Raw genomic sequence first — 22,769 nt, 5'->3', positions numbered from 1 at the left:
CTGGTGGATCTCCACTGCTCCATCCCCTCTGCTTGATGAGGACATGTGGCTCTGCCATAGCTCTGTTGCCTGGTGACCTGCAGGTACCAGAAGATCCATAAGGAGGATTCCAGGAAATGGAGTTTAATCAATTTATATTAAAATAGTGACTAAGAGATTGGACCATCAAGAAGATTGGCACACGTTGAGCAGGCCTTCATAAGTAAGTCATTGAGAGCTGACAGAGAGAGGATGCAGACCCTGGGCCAAAGAAGGAGGAAACTGGGGATCCTATATGGGGCTGCTGAGTACAAGGACTCATTCCCAGCCCCCAGTGGCTCTTGGGGAAAGAATGAGTTGAATAGGGGAGGAACAGCCCACTCTTACCACAGACTTCTGAAATCCTAGCTGCAGGAGACCCCACGACCCCCATGGACATTTGAGCTGGCAGGAAAAACTGCTTGGAGAAGTGGCAGGAACAGGACTCTAGCCTGTGTGGAGCCCAGAGAGTTTGATGTGGGAATGGCTGCAGTGTAGCACAGCTATGTATGCCCATCTACCAAGGCCTGCCATGCTCCTCCAGGTGGTTTTGGCCTTTCTTATCCAGTAGACCTGGACAGAGCAGGGCTGTCTTGCCTTGGGATGGGGCCAGTCTGATCCGAGTACCCTGCTGTCTGCCGGCCTCTTCTAGGGTCCCTTTCTGGCTGTGTGGCCTTGGATGCCCAACCGGGTCACATCCCAGCAGCTGCTGCCATTGTTCTGTCACTGGCAGACCCCGATTTACCATCAGAGAGCTCCAGCAGAAAGACCCCACCACCACACACCCACTCACAGCCTCCACCACCACTTTGCTCACATGAAGTTACCCATGGCCTCCCCCTACCGCTTTGCTGGCATGCACGTGCCTGGACTTTGCTGCCTCACTGCCAGTGGCATGTACATGTGCACAAACCCTGCTGCCCTGCTGCCAATGGTGTAAGTGTGTGCACAGATCCTGCCATACCACTGCCTGGCTGCTGCTGGCGCATGCACATAAGAATTGACCCCCTGTTGCCAAGGCCCAGTGAAGTGCTTTGCTGGCATTCCCTACTAGAGTGTTGTTGCCAATTGATCAGGAATACCTCAGTCTCTCCAGTGCAGCAGCTGCTTAACCTTGAGGGACAAGAGAAGCTGTGGGCCTGGACCCAGCCCCCTAGCATGCAGCCCAGGAGTTACAGCATGCAGCCCGGGAGTACTGAGCTGAGTCTGGGCCCCCCAATATCATCCAGAAATGAAGCCGGTAGACTGAAACTAAAATCCAACCCCAATGGCATAAAATAATACAAAAGCAAAGATCCCCTTCCAAAGGACAACAACTTCAAAGATTAAAGAAACATCAGTTTACACAGATGAGAAAGAACCAGGGCAAGAAATCTGGCAACTCAAAAAGCCAGTGTCTTCTTTCCTCTAAACAACTGCACTAGCACCCCAGTAATGGTTATTAACCAGGCTGAAATGGCTGAAATGATAGACTTAGAATTCAGAATTTGGATGGCAACAAAGGTCATTGAGATTCAGGAGAAAGTTGAAACCCAATCCAAGGAATTTAAGGAATCCAATAAAATGATACAAGAGGTGAAAGATGAAATAGCCATTTTAGGAAAGAACCTAACTAAACTGATATAGCTGAAAAACTCACTACAAGAATTTCATAATACAACTGGAAGTATTAACAGCAGAACAGACCAAGCTGAGGAAAGCATCTCAGAGCTTGAAGATGGGTTCTTTGAATCAACTCAGTCAGACAAAAATGAAGAAAGAAAAGTAAGAATGAACAAAATCTCCAGGAAATATGAGATTATGAAGAGAGACTGATTAAACTTATAACTTACTGTTATCCCTGAAAGAGAGGGAAAGAAAACAGGCAACTTTGAAAATATATTTGAGGATGTTGTCCTTGGAAACTTCCCCAACCTCACTGGAGAGGTCAACATTCAAATTGAGGGAATTCAGAGAACCCCAGCATGATACTTACAAGATGACCATTCCCAATACACATAATTATCAGATTCTCCAAGGTCAACATGAAAGAATAAACATTAAAGGCAGCTAGAGGGAAGGGGCAGGCCACCTACAAAGGGAACCTCATCAGACTAACAGTGTCCCTTTCAGCAGAAACTTTACAAGCCAGAAGGGAATGGGGGCCCATATTCAGCATTCTTAAAGAAAATAAATTCCAACCAAGAATTTCATATCCAGCCAAACTAAGCTTAATAAGTGAAGGAGAAATAAAATCCTTTTCAGACAAGCAAATGCTAAGGGAATTTGTTACTACCAGACCTGCCTAACAAGAGGTCCTTAAGGGAATGCTAAACATGGAAACAAAAGACCATTACTGGCCACCACAAAAACACTCTTATGTACATAGACCATTGACACTCTAAAGCAACTACATAATCAAGTCTGCATAAACATTAGCTATTAATGTGATGACAGGATAAAATTTGAACATAACAATATTAACCTTGAATGTAAATAAGCTTAAAACTCCACTTAAAAGGCATGGAGTGGAGTGGAGTGGAAAGTTGTATAAAGAAGAAACACCCAACTGTATGTTGTCTTCAAGAGATCCATTTCACATGCAATGATGCTCATAGGCTCAAAGTAAAGGGATGGAAAAAATCTACCAAGCAAATGGTAAACAAAAAAGCAGGGGTTGCTATTTTAATTTCAGGCAAAAGAGACTTGAAACCTTTTGAAAACAACAGTGATAATAAAAGACAAAGAGGGAGTCTTAGAGACCTACAAAGAAATTTAGATAACCACAGAATAATAGTGGGAGACTTCAACACCCCACTAACAGTATTAATACTAAAACAATATTAACATGAATACCAAGACAGTATTAATACAAATACCAAGTATTAATCATACTAAGAATCATTGAGGCAGAAAACTAACAAAGATATTTGGGACCTAAACTTGATATTTGATGAAATGGACTTAACAGGCATCTACAGAACACTCCACCCAACAACAACAGAATATACATTCTTCTCATTTACATATGGCACATACTCTGAAATTAACTACATAGTAAACCACAAAGCAATACTCAACAAATTAAAAAAAAATCATACCAATGACACTCTTGCACTGCAGGGCAATAAAAATAGACATTAATACTAAGAAAGTCTCTCAAAACCATACAATTACATGGACGTTAAACAACCTGCTCCTGAATGACTTCTAGGTAAACAATGAAATTAAGGCAGAAATCAAGAAATTCTTTAAAAATAATGAAAGCAAATATACAACCTACCAGAATCTCTGGGACACAGCTAAAAGAGTTTCAAGAGGAAAGTTTATAGTGCTAAATATCAATCATTAGACACAATAGAGTTAAAGCCAACAATACTTTTAGGAGCCCACAAGAAATTTTAATCTTTTTTAAAACCAGAAGAAAAAATAAGCTTTTAGGTTAAAATAATTATTTTAATACATTCATCTTTATATCAAGATAGTCACAAAATATTATTTTGTCACAATAAAGATGTGTATTGATATTTTCACAGAGAAAGAGACTCACAAAGGTAAAAGTACCAAGGGCCCACAAAAGCAATAACGCTGCCATGCTTTGGTATTATGACAGATTCTGTAATTGTTAGCACCAAGGCCATTTACAACCACCTTTTCCCTGATTTCCTCTACTAGAAAGGCTGGAAAACTAGAAGATTCATCTTCCCAGATTGCAGTTAGGAATGGATATATCCTGGCCGGGTGCAGTGGCTCACACCTGTATTCCCAGCAATTTGGGAGGCCAAGGTGGGTGGATCACCTGAGGTCGGGAGTTCGAGACCAGCCTGACCAACACGCAGAAACCCCGTCTCTACTAAAAATACAAAAAATTAGCTGTGCATGGTGGTGCATGCCTGTAATCCCAGCTCCTCAGGAGGCTGAGGCAGGAGAATCGTTTGAACCTGGGAGGCAGAGGTTGCAGTGAGCCGAGATCGTGTCATTGCACTCCAGCCTGGGCAGCAAAAGTGAAACTCCATCTCAAAACAAACAAACAAACAAACAGAATGGCATATATCTAGTTCCAGCTAGTAAGATAGAAAATTCACTAAGTAGTACCTCTGAAAAACCATTTTGAAGGTGATTAAAATGTTCCCTTTGTTTAGGAAAATAGCTGACCCATGGTAAGCACACTATAAATAATAGTAATAATAATAATAGCAATAACAATTTTGTCCACAAAAAGATCATAACGTAGAACAAAATGATGACGGCTGATATTAATTTCCCATTTCCTACTTATTTCCTGATTTAAAAACTATTGGCTAGAATGGAAACTATAATTGTCAGATAAATCTAGATAATAGCATGCCCTAGAAGCTAGCAGAAAGTGCCAATGGTAACCTGTCACATTGCAAGCCCCCAAGAGAATGGTTGGTCCCTCTCAGAGGTAGGTGTTTCATGGCAAGGATTAAAGCTATTAATTATAGGATATTTGGACAGTAGTGAAACCCAGAGGACTGAATTATGTGATGGTTTACAGATTTTGCAAATTGTTGCTGTTCAGAATTTATGTGGGTGTTTGTGATATATGCTATCCAATCTTTCACAATTTTGCGTGGTGAGGGGGCCTGGCTACTGATGCTGTTAAAGTGGTTAGTGGTAGTGGAGTATATCATGTAGCTCTAGTCCACAAAATCTAAAATTCCTTAAAATGTTTTTGATTGGCTGTGCAATGCCTATATGATTTCATCCTTTCCCAACTTCTTCTCCCATTTTCCAATCCTCTTTCTTCTTTATCTAGACTACACATATCACTTTACTCCAATGTCCACAAGCATTTGTGATTCCCATTACTTACATAAGGACTCTGACATCCTCAATTTATAATTCAGATATTTCCACAATTAAGTCCCAGTCTAATTCTATCTTTCATTTTGCCTTTACTTGTGTTTCCTCTGCAACTTCTGAAAGAACCATGACTGCACCTGCTATCTCATGCTGTTTGAAATCTCCTTCTCAATATTTAATTTCCATTTATGTCTTTTTTTATTTTTTATTTTTTAATTTATTATTATTATTATTATTATTATTGTTATACTTTAGGTTTTATGGTACATGTGTGCAATGTGCAGATAAGTTACATATGTATACATGTGCCATGCTGGTGCGCTGCACCCACTAACTCGTCATCTAGCATTAGGTATATCTCCCAATGCTATCCCTCCCCCCTCCCCCCACCCCACAACAGTCCCCGAAGTGTGATGTTCCCCTTCCTGTGTCCATGTGTTCTCATTGTTCAATTCCCACCTATGAGTGAGAATATATGGTGTTTGGTTTTTTGTTCTTGCGATAGTTTACTGAGAATGATGATTTCCAATTTCATCCATGTCCCTACAAAGGACATGAACTCATCGTTTTTTATGGCTGCATAGTATTCCATGGTGTATATGTGCCACATTTTCTTAATCCAGTCTATCATTGTTGGACATTTGGGTTGGTTCCAAGTCTTTCCTATTGTGAATAATGCCGCAATAAACATACGTGTGCATGTGTCTTTATAGCAGCATGATTTATAGTCCTTTGGGTATATACCCAGTAATGGGATGGCTGGGTCGAATGGAATTTCTAGTTCTAGATCCCTGAGGAATTGCCACACTGACTTCCACAATGGTTGAACTAGTTTACAGTCCCACCAACAGTGTAAAAGTCTTCCTATTTCTCCACATCCTCTCCAGCACCTGTTGTTTCCTGACTTTTGAATGATTGCCATTCTAACTGGTGTGAGATGGTATCTGATTGTGGTTTTGATTTGCATTTCTCTGATGGCCAGTGATGGTGAGCATTTTTTCATGGGTTTTTTGGCTGCATAAATGTCTTCTTTTGAGAAGTGTCTGTTCATGTCCTTCACCCACTTTTTGATGGGGTTGTTTGTTTTTTTCTTGTAAATTTGTTGGAGTTCATTGTAGATTCTGGATATTAGCCCTTTGTCAGATGAGTAGATTGCGAAAATTTTCTCCCATTTTGTAGGTTGCCTGTTCACTCTGATGGTAGTTTCTTTTGCTGTGCAGAAGCTCTTTAGTTGAATTAGATCCCATTTGTCAATTTTGGCTTTTGTTGCCATTGCTTTTGGTGTTTTAAACATGAAGTCCTTGCCCATGCCTGTGTCCTGAATGGTAATGCCTAGGTTTTCTTCTAAGGTTTTTATGGTTTTAGGTCTAACATTTAAGTCTTTAATCCATCTTGAATTGATTTTTGTGTAAGGTGTAAGGAAGGGATCCAGTTTCAGCTTTCTACATATGGCTAGCCAGTTTTCCCAGCACCATTTATTAAATAGGGAATCCTTTCCCCATTGCTTGTTTTTGTCAGGTTTGTCAAAGATCAGATAGTTGTAGATATGTGGCATTATTTCTGAGGGCTCTGTTCTGTTCCATTGATCTATATCTCTGTTTTGGTGCCAGTACCATGCTGTTTTGGTTACTGTAGCCTTGTAGTATAGTTTGAAGTCAGGTAGTGTGATGCCTCCAGCTTTGTTCTTTTGGCTTAGGATTGACTTGGCGATGCGGGCTCTTTTTTGGTTCCATATGAACTTTAAAGTAGTTTTTTCCAATTCTGTGAAGAAAGTCATTGGTAGCTTGATGGGGATGGCATTGAATCTGTAAATTACCTTGGGAAGCATGGCCATTTTCACGATATTGATTCTTCCTACCCATGAGCATGGAATGTTCTTCCATTTGTTTGTATCCTCTTTTATTTCCTTGAGCAGTGGTTTGTAGTTCTCCTTGAAGAGGTCCTTCACATCCCTTGTAAGTTGGATTCCTAGGTATTTTATTCTCTTTGAAGCAATTGTGAATGGGAGTTCACTCATGATTTTGCTCTCTGTTTGTCTGTTATTGATGTATAAGAATGCTTGTGATTTTTGTACATTGATTTTGTATCCTGAGACTTTGCTGAAGTTGCTTATCAGGTTAAGGAGATTTTGGGCTGAGACAATGGGGTTTTCTAGATATACAATCATGTCATCTGCAAACAGGGACAATTTGACTTCCTCTTTTCCTAATTGAATACCCTTGATTTCCTTCTCCTGCCTCATTGCCCTGGCCAGAACTTCCAACACTATGTTGAATAGAAGTGGTGAGAGAGGGCATCCCTGTCTTGTGCCAGTTTTCAAAGGGAATGCTTCCAGTTTTTGCCCATTCAGTATGATATTGGCTGTGGGTTTGTCATAGATAGCTCTTATTATTTTGAGATACGTCCCATCAATACCTAATTTATTGAGAGTTTTTAGCATAAACGGTTGTTGAATTTTGTCAAAGGCCTTTTCTGCATCTATTGAGATAATCATGTGGTTTTTGTCTTTGGTTCTGTTTATATGCTGGATTACATTTATTGATTTGCATATATTGAACCAACCTTGCATCCCAGGGATGAAGCCCACTTGATCATGGTGGATAAGCTTTTTGATGTGCTGCTGGATTCGGTTTGCCAGTATTTTATTGAGGATTTTTGCATCAATGTTCATCAAGGATATTGGTCTAAAATTCTCTTTTTTTGTTGTGTCTCTGCCAGGCTTTGGTATCAGGATGATGCTGGCCTCATAAAATGAGTTAGGGAGGATTCCCTCTTTTTCTATTGATTGGAATAGTTTCAGAAGGAATGGTACCAGTTCCTCTTTGTACCTCTGGTAGAATTCGGCTGTGAACCCCTCTGGTCCTGGACTTTTTTTGGTTGGCAAGCTATTGATTATTGCCACAATTTCAGCTCCTGTTATTGGTCTATTCAGAGATTCAACTTCTTCCTGGTTTAGTCTTGGGCGGGTGTATGTGTTGAGGAATTTATCCATTTCTTCTACATTTTCTAGTTTATTTGCATAGAGGTGTTTGTAGTATTCTCTGATGGTAGTTTGTATTTCTGTGGGATCGGTGGTGATATCCCCTTTATCATTTTTTATTGCATCTATTTGATTCTTCTCTCTTTTTTTCTTTATTAATCTTGCTAGCAGTCTATCAATTTTGTTGATCCTTTCAAAAAACCAGCTCCTGGATTCATTTATTTTTTGAAGGGTTTTTTGTGTCTCTATTTCCTTCAGTTCTTCTCTGATTTTAGTTATTTCTTGCCTTCTGCTAGCTTTTGAATGTGTTTGCTCTTGCTTTTCTAGTTCTTTTAATTGTGATGTTAGGGTGTCAATTTTGGATCTTTCCTGCTTTCTCTTGTGGGCATTTAGTGCTATAAATTTCCCTCTACACACTGCTTTGAATATGTCCCAGAGATTCTGGTATGTTGTGTCTTTGTTCTCGTTGGTTTCAAAGAACATCTTTATATCTGCCTTCCTTTCATTATTTACCCAGTAGTCATTCAGGAGCAGGTTGTTCAGTTTCCATGTAGTTGAGCAGTTTTGAGTGAGTTTCTTAGTCCTGAATTCTAGTTTGATTGCACTGTGGTCTGAGAGACAGTTTGTTATAATTTCTGTTCTTTTACATTTGCTGAGGAGTGCTTTACTTCCAACTATGTGTTCAATTTTGGAATAGGTGTGGTGTGGTGCTGAAAAAATGTATATTCTGTTGATTTGGGGTGGAGAGTTCTGTAGATGTCTATTAGGTCCACTTGGTGCAGAGCTGAGTTCAATTCCTGGGTATCCTTGTTGACTTTCTGTCTCGTTGATCTGTCTAATGTGGACAGTGGAGTGTTAAAGTCTCCTATTATTAATGTGTGGGAGTCTAAGTCTCTTTGTAGGTCACTCAGGACTTGCTTTATGAATCTGGGTGCTCCTGTATTGGGTGCATATATATTTAGGATAGTTAGCTCTTCTTGTTGAATTAATCCCTTTACCATTATGTAATGGCCTTCTTTGTCTCTTTTGATCTTTGTTGGTTTAAAGTCTGTTTTATCAGAGACTAGGATTGCAACCCCTGCCTTTTTTTGTTTTCCATTTGCTCGGTAGATCTTCCTCCATCCTTTTATTTTGAGTCTATGTGTGTCTCTGCACATGAGATGGGTTTCCTGAATACAGCACACTGATGGGTCTTGAGTCTTTATCCAATTTGCCAGTCTGTGTCTTTTAATTGGAGCATTTAGTCCATTTACATTTAAAGTTAATATTGTTATGTGTGAATTTGATCCTGTCATTATGATGTTAGCTGGTTATTTTGCTCATTTGTTGATGCAGTCTCTTCCTAGTCTTGATGGTCTTTACATTTTGGCATGATTTTGCAGTGGCTGGTACTGGTTGTGCCTTTCCATGTTTAGCGCTTCCTTCAGGAGCTCTTTTAGGGCAGGCCTGGTGGTGACAAAATCTCTCAGCATCTGCTTGTCTGTAAAGTATTTTATTTCTCCTTCACTTATGAAGCTTAGTTTGGGTGGATATGAAATTCTGGGTTGAAAATTCTTTTCTTTAAGAATGTTGAATATTGGCCCCCACTCTCTTCTGGCTTGTAGGGTTTCTGCCGAGAGATCTGCTGTTAGTCTGATGGGCTTCCCTTTGATGGTAACCCGACCTTTCTCTCTGGCTGCTCTTAACATTTTTTCCTTCATTTCAACTTTGGTGAATTTGAAAATTATGTGTCTTGGATTGCTCTTCTCGAGGAGTATCTTTGTGGCGTTCTCTGTATTTCCTTAATCTGAATGTTGGCCTGCCTTGTTAGATTGGGGAAGTTCTCCTGGATAATATCCTGCAGAGTGTTTTCCAACTTGTTTCCATTCTCCCTGTCACTTTCAGGTACACCAATCAGACGTAGATTTGGTCTTTTCACATAGTCCCACATTTCTTGGAGGCTTTGCTCATTTCTTTTTATTCTTTTTTCTCTAAATTTCCCTTCTCGCTTCATTTCATTCATTTCATCTTCCAGGGCTGATACCCTTTCTTCCATTTGATCGCATCGGCTTCTGAAGCTTCTGCATTCTTCACATAGTTCTCGAGCCTTGGTTTTCAGCTCCATCAGCTCCTTTAAGCACTTCTCTGTATTGGTTATTCTAGTTATACATTCTTCTAAATTTTTTTTCAAAGTTTTCAACTTCTTTGCCTTTGGTTTGAATATCCTCCCGTAGCTCAGAGTAATTTGATCGTCTGAAGCTTTCTTCTCTCAGCTCGTCAAAGTCATTCTCCATCCAGCTTTGTTCCGTTGCTGGTGAGGAACTGCGTTCCTTTGGAGGAGGAGAGGTACTCTGGTTTTTAGAGTTTCCAGTTTTTCTGCTCTGTTTTTTCCCCATCTTTGTGGTTTTATCTACTTTTGGTCTTTGATGATGGTGATGTACAGATGGGTTTTTGGTGTGGATGTCCTTTCTGTTAGTTTTCCTTCTAACAGACAGGACCCTCAGCTGCAGGTCTGTTGGAGTACCTGGCTGGCCGTGTGAGGTGTCAGTCTGCCCCTGCTGGGGGGTGCCTCCCAGTTAGGCTGCTCGGGGTCAGGGGTCAGGGACCCACTTGAGGCAGTCTGCCCATTCTCAGATCTCCAGCTGCGTGCTGGGAGAAACACTGCTCTCCTCAAAGCTGTCAGACAGCGACATTTAAGTCTGCAGAGGTTACTGCTCTCTTTTTGTTTTTCTGTGCCCTGTCCCCAGAGGTGGAGCCTACAGAGGCAGGCAGGCCTCCTTGAGCTGTGGTGGGCTCCACCCAGTTCAAGCTTCCAGGCTGCTTTGTTCACCTAAGTGAGCCTGGGCAATGGCGGGCGCCCCTCCCTCAGCCTCGCTGCCAACTTGCTGTTTGATCTCAGACTGCTGTGCTAGCAATCAGTGAGACTCCGTGGGCGTAGGACCCTCTGAGCCAGGTGTGGGCTATAATCTCCTGGGGCACCGTTTCCTAAGCCTGTTGGAAAAGCGCAGTATTCGGGTGGGAGTGACCCGATTTTCCAGGTGCCGTCTGTCACCCCTTTCTTTGACTAGGAAAGGGAACTCCCTGACCCCTTGCACTTCCCGAGTGAGGCAATGCCTCGCCCCTGCTTCGGCTGGCGCACGGTGCACTCACCCACTGACCTGCGCCCACTGTCTGGCACTCCCTAGTGAGATGAACATGGTACCTCAGATGGAAATGCAGAAATCACCCGTCTTCTGCGTCGCTCACGCTGGGAGCTGTAGACCGGAGGTGTTCCTATTCGGCCATCTTGGCTCCTCCATTTATGTCTTACTGATTATTTTGGGTTCAATTCAAGTCGCTTCTCCACTCTTGAAACCTTCTCAGGCTCCAGTGATTTTTTTTCTCTTTTGAACTATTTTGGCTTTCCCCCTAATTTTATGATCTATAACCTCACCTAAGAAGCTAATGCATATACACTTCTTAACATAGTATAGGAAAGGAAAGAAAAAAAAGGAACTGCCTTAAAATGTCATGAAATTTTGAATATGTATATTTTGAATCTCTTTAGCAAGAATATAAATTTTTTTAAAGAGGTTTTATTATCTTATTTTTCTCCTATACCTCATAGTGCACAATACTGTGGGATACATATTTGCTAGATAACACATGAACACTCAAGGATAGTGGTTATTCACATGGTTTTCTGGGATATCTTGAGAATACTTCTGAGAGATCTGAAAGTTCAAAATTATTTTCATAATAATGCTGAAATATCAATGTCCTTCATACTTATCACAAGTGTATTATTGTGGAGTTTTTCCAGAGGCTATATAACCAGAGATGTTGTAGCAGATTAAAGGTATAAGCAAATATGAGAAGCTCATTGTCTTCTTTCTATTAGCTAAACATTTAAGAGACTGGTAAAAATGGAAAATACTACTTTCTCACTAAATTTTTGGTTTTAAATAAAATATGTTATTAATAGTGAACAGGTAATGGTTTATTATGGTTATTTTAAAATGAGTAAGTACATACTGTTTAATTTTTCAATTTAATCAATATAAATTATAGTAAATATTGGCAGATATAATCCATATCCATGAAAGTTCTTCAGAGACCCTTGTCATTTCTTTTCAAAAAACTTTTGAAATCAGTCTTTCTACATCCTTTCCTCCTTTGTATCCTCCCCCTACATATGAGTGAGAACATGCAATATTTGTCTTTCTGTGCTTGGCTTATTATCACTTAACATAATAAGCTCATAATTTAATTCCTTTTTTATGGCTAAATAGTATTTCACTGTGTATGTACCACATTTTCTTTATCCATTTGTCTATTGATGAACAGTTAGGTAGATTCCATATCTTGGATATTATGAACAGTGCTGTAATAAATATGGGAGTGCAGATATCTCTGCAGTATTTTGATTTCTTTTCTTTTGGATATAAACCCAGAAGCAGAATAGCTGGATCATACAGCAGTTCTGTTTATAGTTTTTTGAAGAATCTCCATACTGTTCTCCACAGTGACTGTACTAATTTACATCTCCTCCAACAGTGTATGAAGGTTCCCCTTTCTCCATATCCTGGCTAGCTTCTGTTATTTCCTTTCTTTTTGATAAAAGTTATTCTGAATGGGGTGAGATGATATCTCATTGTGGTTTTGATTTGCATTTCTTTGATGATTGGTGATTTGGGGCATTTTTTCATATACTTGTTAGCCATTTCTTTGTCTTCTTTTGAGCAATGTGTATTCAGATTTTTTGCCCATTTTAAAATTAAATAATTACTTCTTTTGCTATTGAGTTGTTTAAGTTCCTGATATATTCTAGTTATTAACCAATTTTCAAATGGATACTTTGCAAATTTTATATCCCATTGTGTGTGTTCTCTCTTCATTTTGTTTATTGTTTCATTCTGCTATGCAGAAGCTTTTAGCTTGATGTAACCCTATTTGTCTATTTTTGCTTTGGTTGCCTGTGCTTTTGAGGTCTTACACAAAATAATTCACCCAGACCAATGTCCACTAGCATTGTTTTCATCTAGTAGTTTCATAGTTTCAGATCTTAGATTTCAGTCTTTAATCCATTTTGATTTGATTTTTTTGTATGTGGTGAGAGATAGGGGTCTAGTTTCATTCTTCTGAGTATGGTTATACAGATTTCCCAACACCATTTATTAAAGCTACTGTCTTTTCCTTGAAAAATGTTTGTGATGCCTTCATAAAAAATGAGTTAGCTGTAAATGCATGGAATTATATTTGGGCCCTCTATTCTGTTCCATTGTTTCTGATTTTATGTCAGTCCACATTTCTGATTTTGTGCCAGTAGCATGGTCATTTGGTTACCATAGCTTAGTAGTGTATTTTAAAGTCAGGTAGTGTGATGTTCTTTTGTTCTTTTTGCTCAGGATTACTGTGGCTACATGGGGTCTTTTGTAGTTTCATATAAATTTTAGTTTATCTATTTCTGTGAAGAGTGTTATTTGTATTTTGATAGGGATTGCATAGAATCTGCAATTGTTTTGGGTAGAATTGTTGTTTTAGCAATATTAGTTCTTCCAATTCATAAGCTTGGCATATCTTTCCATTTTTTGTGTTTTTTTCAATTTCTTTTATCAGTATTCTATAGTTTTCCAAGAGGAAAAACTTATTTATAAAAATAAATCTTTCATCTCCACTTAAATTGATTCCTGGGTATTACATATTTTTGTATCTATTGTAATTAAGATTGCTTGCATTATTTCTTTTGCAGATTATTTGCTATTAGTGTATATAAATGTTAGTGATTTTTGTTTGTTAATTATTTTATCCTGAAACTTTACTACATTCATTCGTCAGTTCTAACAATTTTTTGGTGGATTCTTCAGATTTTTCCAAATGTAAGATCATGTTACCTGTATGCAAGGCTAATTTGAATTCTTGGATGCCCCTCCTCACTTTTTAATTGTTCTGTCCCAAACTTCTGGTATTATGTTGAATAAAAGTGGTGAAAGTCGGTAGGCATCCTTGTCTTATTTGAGATCTAGAGAAAAGGCTTTCAATATTTCCCCATTCAGTATGATGCTGGATGTGGGTTTTTCATATATATGGCCTTTATTATTTTAAGATATATTTCTTCTATACTACATTTTACATATATATTTATATATATACATATACACACCATATATACTATATCTATATTATTTTAGGGTATTTGGTGTAAAAGTAATTGTGGCTTCTACTATTAAAGGTAACTAAATATAAGTAATTGCAAAACTGCAATTACTTTTGCACAGAAGAATATATTCCTTCTAAGGTATATTCCTTTGTTGAGGGTTTCTATCATAAAGCAGGGAGCTAAATTTTATCAAATGCTTTCTCAGCACTCTACAGAAATGATCATATGGTTTTTGTTCTTTGTTCTTTTAATGCAATGTGTCATATTTATTGATTTGCCTATGTTGAAACATCCTTGCATCCCTGGGATGAATCCTATTTGATCATATTGAAAGACCTTTTTAGTGTATTTCTTAATTCAGTTAGCTAGTAGTTTATTGAGGACTTTTGCATCTGTGTTCATCAGTGATTTTGGCCTGTATTTTTCTTTTGTTGTGTCTTTGTCTGGTTTTGGTATCAGGGTAATGCTGGCCTCACAGAATGAGTCTGAAAGTATTCATTCCTCTTCACTTTTTTTTTTTTGAAGAGTTTGAGTAGAATTGATATTAGTTATCCTTTAAACATTTGGTAGAATTCAGCAGTGAAGACATCAAGTCCTGGGATTTTCTTTGATGGGAGACATTTTCTTATGCCTTCAGTTTATTGATTTGTTGAGGTTTTCTATTTCTTCATGGTTTAGTTTTGGTAGTTTATATGTGTCCAGGAATACATTCAATTCTTCTAGGTTTTTCAATGTGTTGGTATACTGTTTTTCATAATAGTCTGTAATAATTCTTTATATTTCTATAATCTCAGTTGTTATGTCCCCTTTTAATTTCTAATTTTATTTCTTTGGAACTTCTCTCTTTTATTCTTAGTTGAGCTAAAGGTTTGCCTATTTTTTTTTCAAAAATCTATTTGTTTCATTGATCTTCTGTTTCTTTGATCTAACTTTTTGTTTCATTGATTTTGGTTTTTTTTTTTAGTCGCAATGTTATTTATTTCTGTCCTGATCTTTATTATTTCTTTTCTCCTACTAATTTTATGTTTGCTTTGTTCTTGCTTTTCTAGTCCTTCAAGGTGCATCGTTAGTTTACTTGAGGTTTTTCAACTTCTTTTTGATATAGGCATTTATTGCTACAAACTTTGCTCTTAGTATGCTTTTGCTGTATCCCATAGATTTTGAAATGTACTTCCATTTTTATTTGTTTCAAAAGAGTTTTATATTTTCTTCTTAGTTTATTCACTGACCATATTGGTCATTTAGGAGCATGTCAATATCCATGTGTCTGTGTACTTTCTGAGCTTCCTCTTTTTATTGATTTTTAGTATCATTCCATTGTGGTCAGAAAGACATTTGATTTGTTTCTAACTTTTTAAACATGTTGAAACTTGTTTTGTGGCCTAAAATATCATCTATTCTGGAGAACGTCCCATGTGCTGATGAAAATAATGTATATTCGTCAGCAGTTGGATCAACTGTTCTGTAAATGTCAGTTAGGCCTTTTTATTTTAGTATAGTTTAATGTCAATGGTTTTTTGGATTTTCTTTCTAGATGATCTGTTCATTACTAAGAGTAGCGGTGTTAAAGTTTCCTACTAGTATATTATTATATTGCAGTCTATCTATCCCTTTCGAGCTATTAATGTTTGCTTTATATACTTGGGTACTCTGCTGTTGGGTGCATAGATATTTACAATTGTTATCTTCCATTCTGTATTGACTCTTTTATCTTTATAAGACCTTCTTTGTCTCTTTTTACAGTCTTTTCTGGTCATCTATTTTTTTTTTTTTGTAATATGATTTTTTTTAATTCACCTCACAGCAACAATTGGGAAGTCATTCTGGTCATCTATTTTATCTCATGTAAGTATAGCAACTGCTGCTCTTTTTGGTTTCCATTCACATGGAATATCTTTTTTTTCCTACACTTTCAATCTAGGTGTGATTTTATAGGTGAGGTTTCTTATAGGCAGAATTTAGTTGGATCTTGCTTTTTTATTCAGTCACTCTATATTTTTAATTGGAAAATTGAGTCCATTTGCATTCAGCATTATTATTGATAAGTAAGGCCTTACTACTGCTATTTTGTTGCTTGTTTTCTGGTTGTGTTGTAGCTCCTCTGTCTCTTTCTTCCTGTCATCTTTTGTTGTTAATTGATTTTTTGCTGGTAGAATGTTTTAATGTGTTGATTTTTACTTTTAATATATCTATTATAGGTTTTTGCATTGTGATTACCATGAAGCTTATGTGAAGTATCTTATAGATATAACAAATTATTTTAAAGAGATGACAACTTGTATTAGATAACACAAAAAAGAGTAAAAACAAGCAAACAAAGAAGAAAATAAAAACAATCTTTATATTTTAACTCCATCAGCCCACATTTTGAATTTTGGTTGTCTCCATTTACAGTTTTTATTGCCTATCTCTTAACAAGTTTCTGTAGCTAACATTATTTTATATGTATTTATCTTTTAGGCTTCATACTAGAGTTATGGGTGGATTGCACACTAGAATTACAGAATTGGAGTATTCTGGGGATGATTTTGTACTTAATTTTACTAGAAGATTTTGTGCCTTTAAATATTTTCTTTTTTCACATTAGTATTTTTGTTGTTGTTGTTCAGATTGAAGAGTTCCCTTTACCATTTCTTGTGAGATCAGTCTAGTGGTGATGAATTCTCTTAGCTTTTGTTTGCCTAGGAAAGACTTTGTGACTCTTTATTTGAATGATAGCTTTGCTGGATAAAGTATTTTTGAATGGCAGGTTTTTTTTTTTTTTCCTTTCAACACTTTGAAAATATTCTGCTCCTTCCTGGCCTATGTGGTTTCCACTGAGAAGTCTGTCATCAGATGATTGGCATTTCTTTACATCTGGTTTGCTTTTTTTCTCTTGCTGCTTTTTAGGATCCTCTCATTGTCTTTGACCTTTGAGAGTTTAATTATTATATGTCTTGGCATAGTCCTATTTGATGTTCTCTATCCTTCCTATACCTGAACTTTTATTTCCTTCTCAAGTTTTCTAAACTTTTCTGTTATTATTTTTTGAGTAAGTGTTCTATCCTGTTCTTTTGCTCAGCTCCCTTGTGAATGCTGGTAATTCTTAGATTTTGTCTTTTGAGGCAATTTTCTATATCTTATAGGTAGTCTTTATTCCTTTTGATTTTTTTTGTTATTTCTCCTGTGACTATGTACTTCTAAACACCCCGTCTTTGGAAGCACTGATTCTTTCCTCTGCTTGGTCCATTCTGCTGTAAAGAGCCTTCAATGAATTTTTGGATTCAGCAAATGTGTTTCTCTATTCCAAGATTTTTGTTTGATCTTTTGTTATTATTTCAATCTCCTTGTAAAATTTATCTGATAAACTTATAAATTGCTTTTATGTGTTATCTTGGAGGTCACTAAGTTTCTTTCAAAATCCTATTTTGAATTATTGGACAGAGAGCTCATGTATCAGTCTTGTTAGGGTCAGCCACTGGTTCCTTGCTTTGTCTATTTAGAGAGGTCATGGTTTCCTGTTTGCTTTTTTTTTTTTTTTGTGAATGTACATCTATGTCTTTGCATTGAACAATTAGTTATTCATTCCAGTTTTCTCTGCCTGGCTTGTTTTGGTTTTTATTGGGTATGTTGGCTTAGAGATTCTTCATAATTTATCTGCTGAATTTCTTATACTTTTTTCCGCTAGGTCAATGCCTCCTTTTCAGCACTAGATGGCACATTAAGCCCATGTTTGCCTTGGCTCTAGCAAATTATCAGAGACTGATCATCAGAAATAGGGGAGGTCCCAAAGGGGATATCCTGGCAGTGTGGAATGGCTGGCTGTAGTTTGTGCTCAGGGGCCCTGTGGAATGTACCTCCTACAGCATGATACTGCTAAGCAGCCACTCTGATTTGGCATGTCATTTGGCTGAATTACAGAGCAGTTTCTAGCATTCAGGATGTTAGTCCTGCCTCTCTACTTTGTCTTTGGCTGTCCTCAGAGACGCTTCTTCTTTTAGGCACTCACAATGCTTCCCACAGTTTGAGGTAGGGACAGGTCTCCTGTCAGGGAACATAAGACAGTAGAGAAGCTGACTGTCAACCTCAGTCTCACTTTCTCCAGTGTAGAAACTGAGAGTCGATGAACATTTTCTACATATTTGGGGCTGGGCAGATTCCAGGGAGGGGTGTGATTGTCATGAACATCTGATTCTCTTACCGTCTGCTGGAGTTTTTTCACTTCTCTGTGGCTCCAGGAACTGATTTATCCTCATATTTGTGTTCTAGGATATTGCTGGTGATCATCTTGGTGCTATATATTTGTTTTTGAATTTCTGTAGAAGGGAGTGAAGCCAGCTTGTTTCTATGCCATCATTTTCGAATTGGAAGTATGACTATAGGGCACCACAGTCTTGAACTCCTGGGCTCAAGTGATCTTCTTGTTTCAACCTTCCAAGTCGCTAGAACTACAGTCTCATGCCACTGTGCTCAGCTGATAATTTCTAAGAGTGTAAACAGTTCCTGAATTTAAAATGTGAGAGACTTGCTAATCAAGGAGATTATATGCTTTACTGTGGAAATTTAATTCAGAAGGAGAGATGATAGGTCAAGGCAAGGCAAGGTGAAAGGAATGATAGAGATACTACCATGTCCTATAATTTAAAAAGTGAAGATGCATTGGACGAACATTTCAGCAAGTTTCCTTTGAATAAGAAGTTTATATAAAAGTCAAAATGTGTTAAATGCAGGGAAATTAAGGTTAGAGATTTGCGAAATGTTTCTTTTGTCAACATTAATATGCCCTTCATTTGTTAAATTCTATACTGTGTACTTTAGCTATTGCTTTGAATTGGAAATTTCTATAAAAATTATCTAAAGTCTGATATTCCTGATTCCCATCTTTAACTTATTCTTACAGATAGCAGTCACAGTTTGCATTTTAAAATTTACCTGCTTCTTACACTATTTTGCCATTTAAAAGCTGAAATATAGTATTGTGTATTTCCAAACACTGATACTAATAATGTGTAACATTTGTTGAATGTATGTTATGAGCCTAGTACTCTTCTTAGTTCTCTACACGTATTAACTCATTAAATTTTTTAGAAATAAACACCTTTATTATTCCCGTTTTATAGATGAAAAGCCAAATAATGCAAAGATTCAATACTTAACTAAAGTTATTCAGTTAATAAACGATGAAGCCTATTTTCCCACATAGGCAATCTGGCTCTGGAGCAACTTAGCATAGAATGGTATCCTGGAGGTTTCACAAATATTTATCCTCTCTCCTAAAAAAAAAAAAGCTAAAAACAAAAAACAAAAAAACAAGAGAGTAGTGAGACAATATCTAATTGATGAAATTAACCAATTTCATATAACCCTTTAAAATTTATAATGCTGGAATTCATAAGTTGTAATCATACCAAATATAATAGGTCTAGAATTACAATGCTGTTGCTTTGTGGCATACATTTTTGCTGATTCAACCTAAGAATAGGCACTCTCAAATTTTAAGGACTTGTTACAAGATATCTAAAATAGTATAAAGTCGAAAACCTTGTCTCTAGAGCTGTTGTAATATTTCTAATTCCCCAAATTGTGTGTTAGGCAATGTTAGAAGCTGTGACACAGTACTTGTATGATGATAATATAATTGGTAAATAAACGTTAGTATGGAGGAAAGTAAGAAAGCTGGTAAGTTCTGGGATCAGAGATGATTGTGCTACAGATAAACAAGTCTGGCTGTGAAACTATGACCAGAATGAGGATCCGGAATAGTTAACGTGGATATCCACTCTTTTGACAGCAGCTATAAAGGCAATTCTAGGCTCTGTTACTGCCAGGACTTTGCTCTGGTGCAGTTCACTGGTGCAGTCTTTTCACCATTCTGGAAATAGACAATGGGTAGAACCCTTCACCCTATAGGGTGTGACTTGCTTTTCCAACTAAATATTTGTTGCTAATCAGTCTCAATCATGCAATTAATTTGAAAACTTATACATCAGAGTCTTCATTAATCTATCCTATTTATCTTTGCACAAAGTTCATTCAATGAATAACTTGCTTTGAATTTGTGAGTTATTATTTAGTGCTTCAGAAATCCAATGATTAATGCCATGAGGCAAGCAGATGTGCTGTATCAGCTTCAGCAGTGTCATTTTCCTTGGCTTTCCCCTGTGAAGTTCTCAAGGCCTAAACCTCTTGAGCATGCAGTCTGTTGGCTTTAGGAATGTGAGTGGGATCCAGAGAAGGGCTCATGGCTTTGGGTGGGGAGAAGAGTGCAATTTGCATCTTGTTCACTTCCTCCCTGTTTTCTATGTCCAGATGTTATCAGGGTAAAATCAGAGCTCCTACTGAGTTGTCAAGTCTTATGCATTTCTGTTTTCTGTCCAGGCCTTTGGAATTAGAAGAATTTAAAGAAATGGCATATGGGGCGAAGGAAACAAACAAGGAAATGAAAACCAGAAGAGAAAGCAGCCCAAGATGGTAACAGAGCTCAGATGGAACTTGTAAAGATAGAAATCACCTCCAGTGTAATTTGGGGTTAGCGCCAGCACTTGAGGTAGTCAATGAGTTTCTCAATTCCAGGGCAAGGGTTCCAGTTTCAAGACTTGGGCTTCCAGAACAACACATATAGGAGAAATAGATACAGTTGAATGCAGCTTAAATGCATACAAGAGATAGTTACTTAGTGATACGGTTTGGCTCTGTGTCCCCACCCAAATCTCATCTTGAATTGTACTTCCGTAATTCCCATGTGTTGTGGGAGGGACTCAGTGGGAGATAATTAAATCATGGGGGCAGTTTCCCCCATACAGTTTTCGTGGTAGTGAATAAGTCTCATGAGATCTGATGGTTTTATAAGGGGTTTCTGCTTTCAGTTCTCTCTCTCTCTCTTTAATTCTTGCCAAAACCATGTAAGAGGTGCCTTTTGCCTTCTGCCTTGATTGTGAAGCCTCCCCTGCCATTAAACCTATTTTCCTTTTTCTTTTTTTTTTTTTTTTTTTTTTGGTGTGCACTTTTATTCAACTGGTCTCAAGTCAGTGTATAGGTAAGCCCTGGTTACCTCCACCCACTCCCAGGGAGACCAAAAGCCTTCATACATCTCAAGTTGGGGGACAAAAGAGGGGGGCCACAAAGGCTGATCACTCAAAATAAAACAAAATAAAAAAGTATTAAGGTGAAGATTAAAAAATTTTTGCATTACATAATTTACATGAAAGCAATGCTATCGCCTCCCCTTTGTGGGCTCAGGAGAGGACTGGGCCATTCTCCTTAGAGAGCAGTGGGGTGGCTTTTAAGAGGGCAACAGACTTCCTGTAACAATGCATCTCATGATATTTGGGATGACTATTAAAAAAAGTACAATGTGCAGTCAAGGTCCTCGGCCACATTGCAGAACTTTGGGGGATGCTTCCTCCAGCCGACTGCTGTCACCTTCACTGTTCCAGTTTTTAAATCCTGAGTCAAGCCAAAAAACAAAACAAAACAAAAAAACAAATAAAGCCATGCCAATCTTATCTTGTTTTCTGCGCAAGTTAGGTTTTGTCAAGAAAGGGTATAATGCAACTAAGTTACAATCTGCCTAGAACATTTGCGGTGGATGAGGAAGGGGTCGGGCTTGTATTCCTTGCTGATCCACATCTGCTGGAAGGTGGAAAGCGAGGCCAGGATGGAGTCGCTGATCCACACGGAATACTAACTCTTCAGAGGAGCAATGGTGCCAGGGCGGTGGTCTCCTTCTGCATCCTGTCCTGCCATGCCAGGGTACATGGTGGTACCGCCAGACAGCCCTGTGTTGGCATGCAGGTCTTTGTGGATGTCCATGTCACACTTCATGATGGAGTTGACAGTAGGATGCCACAGGATTCCATGCCCAGGAAGGAAGGCTGGAAGAGGGCCTGGGGGCTGTGGAACCCCTCATTGCTGATGGTGGTGACCTGGCTATCGGGAGGTCGGCAGCTCTTAGCTCTTCTCCAGGGAGGCACTGGAGGCCACCGTAGCCATCTCCTGCTTGAAGTCCAGGGTGATGTAGCACAGCTTCTCCTTGATGTCATGCACGATTTCCTGCTCGGCCGTGGTGTTGAAGCTGTAGTGCCCACTCGGTGAGGATCTTCATGAGGTAGTCAGTCAGGTCCAGGCCACCCAGGTCCAGACACAGGATGGCATGGGGGAGGGCATACCACTCGTAGATGGGCAGTGTGGGTGACCCCGTTACCAGAGTCCATCACAATGCCAGTGGTAAGGCTAGAGGCGTACAGGGACAGCACCACAGCCTGGATGGCCATGTATATGGCTGAGGTGTTACTGAAGGTCTCAAACATGATCTGGGTCATCTTCTTATGATTGGCCTTGGGGTTCAGGGGGGCCTGGGTCAGCAGCATGGGGTGCTCCTCAGGAGACACACACAGCTTGTTGTAGAAGGTGTGGTGCCAGATCTTCTCCATGTCGTCCCAGTTGGTGCCGTGCTCCACGGGGTACTTCAGGGTCAGGATGCCTCTCTTGCTCTGGGCCTCATCACCCACATAGGAGTCCTTCTGACCCATGCCCACCATCACGCCCTGGAGCCCATGATGGAGGGGAAGATGCCCCGGGGGCATTGTCACCTGTGAAGCCGGCCTTGCACATGCCAGAGCCCTTGTTGATGAGGAGCGCGGTGATATCATAATCCATGGTGAGCTAGCTGCGGGTGTGGATGCCCGACAGAGGGGCTAGGGTGACGCTCTGTGCTCACGGGGCGGACGTGGTCTCGGCTGTCCATTAACCCTATTTTTCTTCCCAGTCTCAGGTATGTCTTTATCAGCAGCGTCAAAATGGACTAATACACTTAGCTTAACGTGTCTAGAAAATTTTCTGATTACAGTTTTGACAAGAATATTATCT

The 22,769-nt window shown here is 38.7% G+C and overlaps 1 pseudogene; it reads right to left on the bottom strand.

Moving 5' to 3' along the window:
- Positions 1–21,455: 21,455 nt before the first annotated feature.
- On the bottom strand, positions 21,456–22,559 carry LOC129036216 (uncharacterized; annotated as a pseudogene).
- Positions 22,560–22,769: the final 210 nt, after the last annotated feature.

This window comes from Pongo pygmaeus, chromosome 4, assembly GCF_028885625.2.
Source record: "Pongo pygmaeus isolate AG05252 chromosome 4, NHGRI_mPonPyg2-v2.0_pri, whole genome shotgun sequence".
Lineage (NCBI taxonomy): Eukaryota > Metazoa > Chordata > Mammalia > Primates > Hominidae > Pongo > Pongo pygmaeus.
The sequence above is the reverse complement of the archived record's forward strand: the minus strand, read 5'-3'. Positions and strand labels throughout refer to the sequence as shown.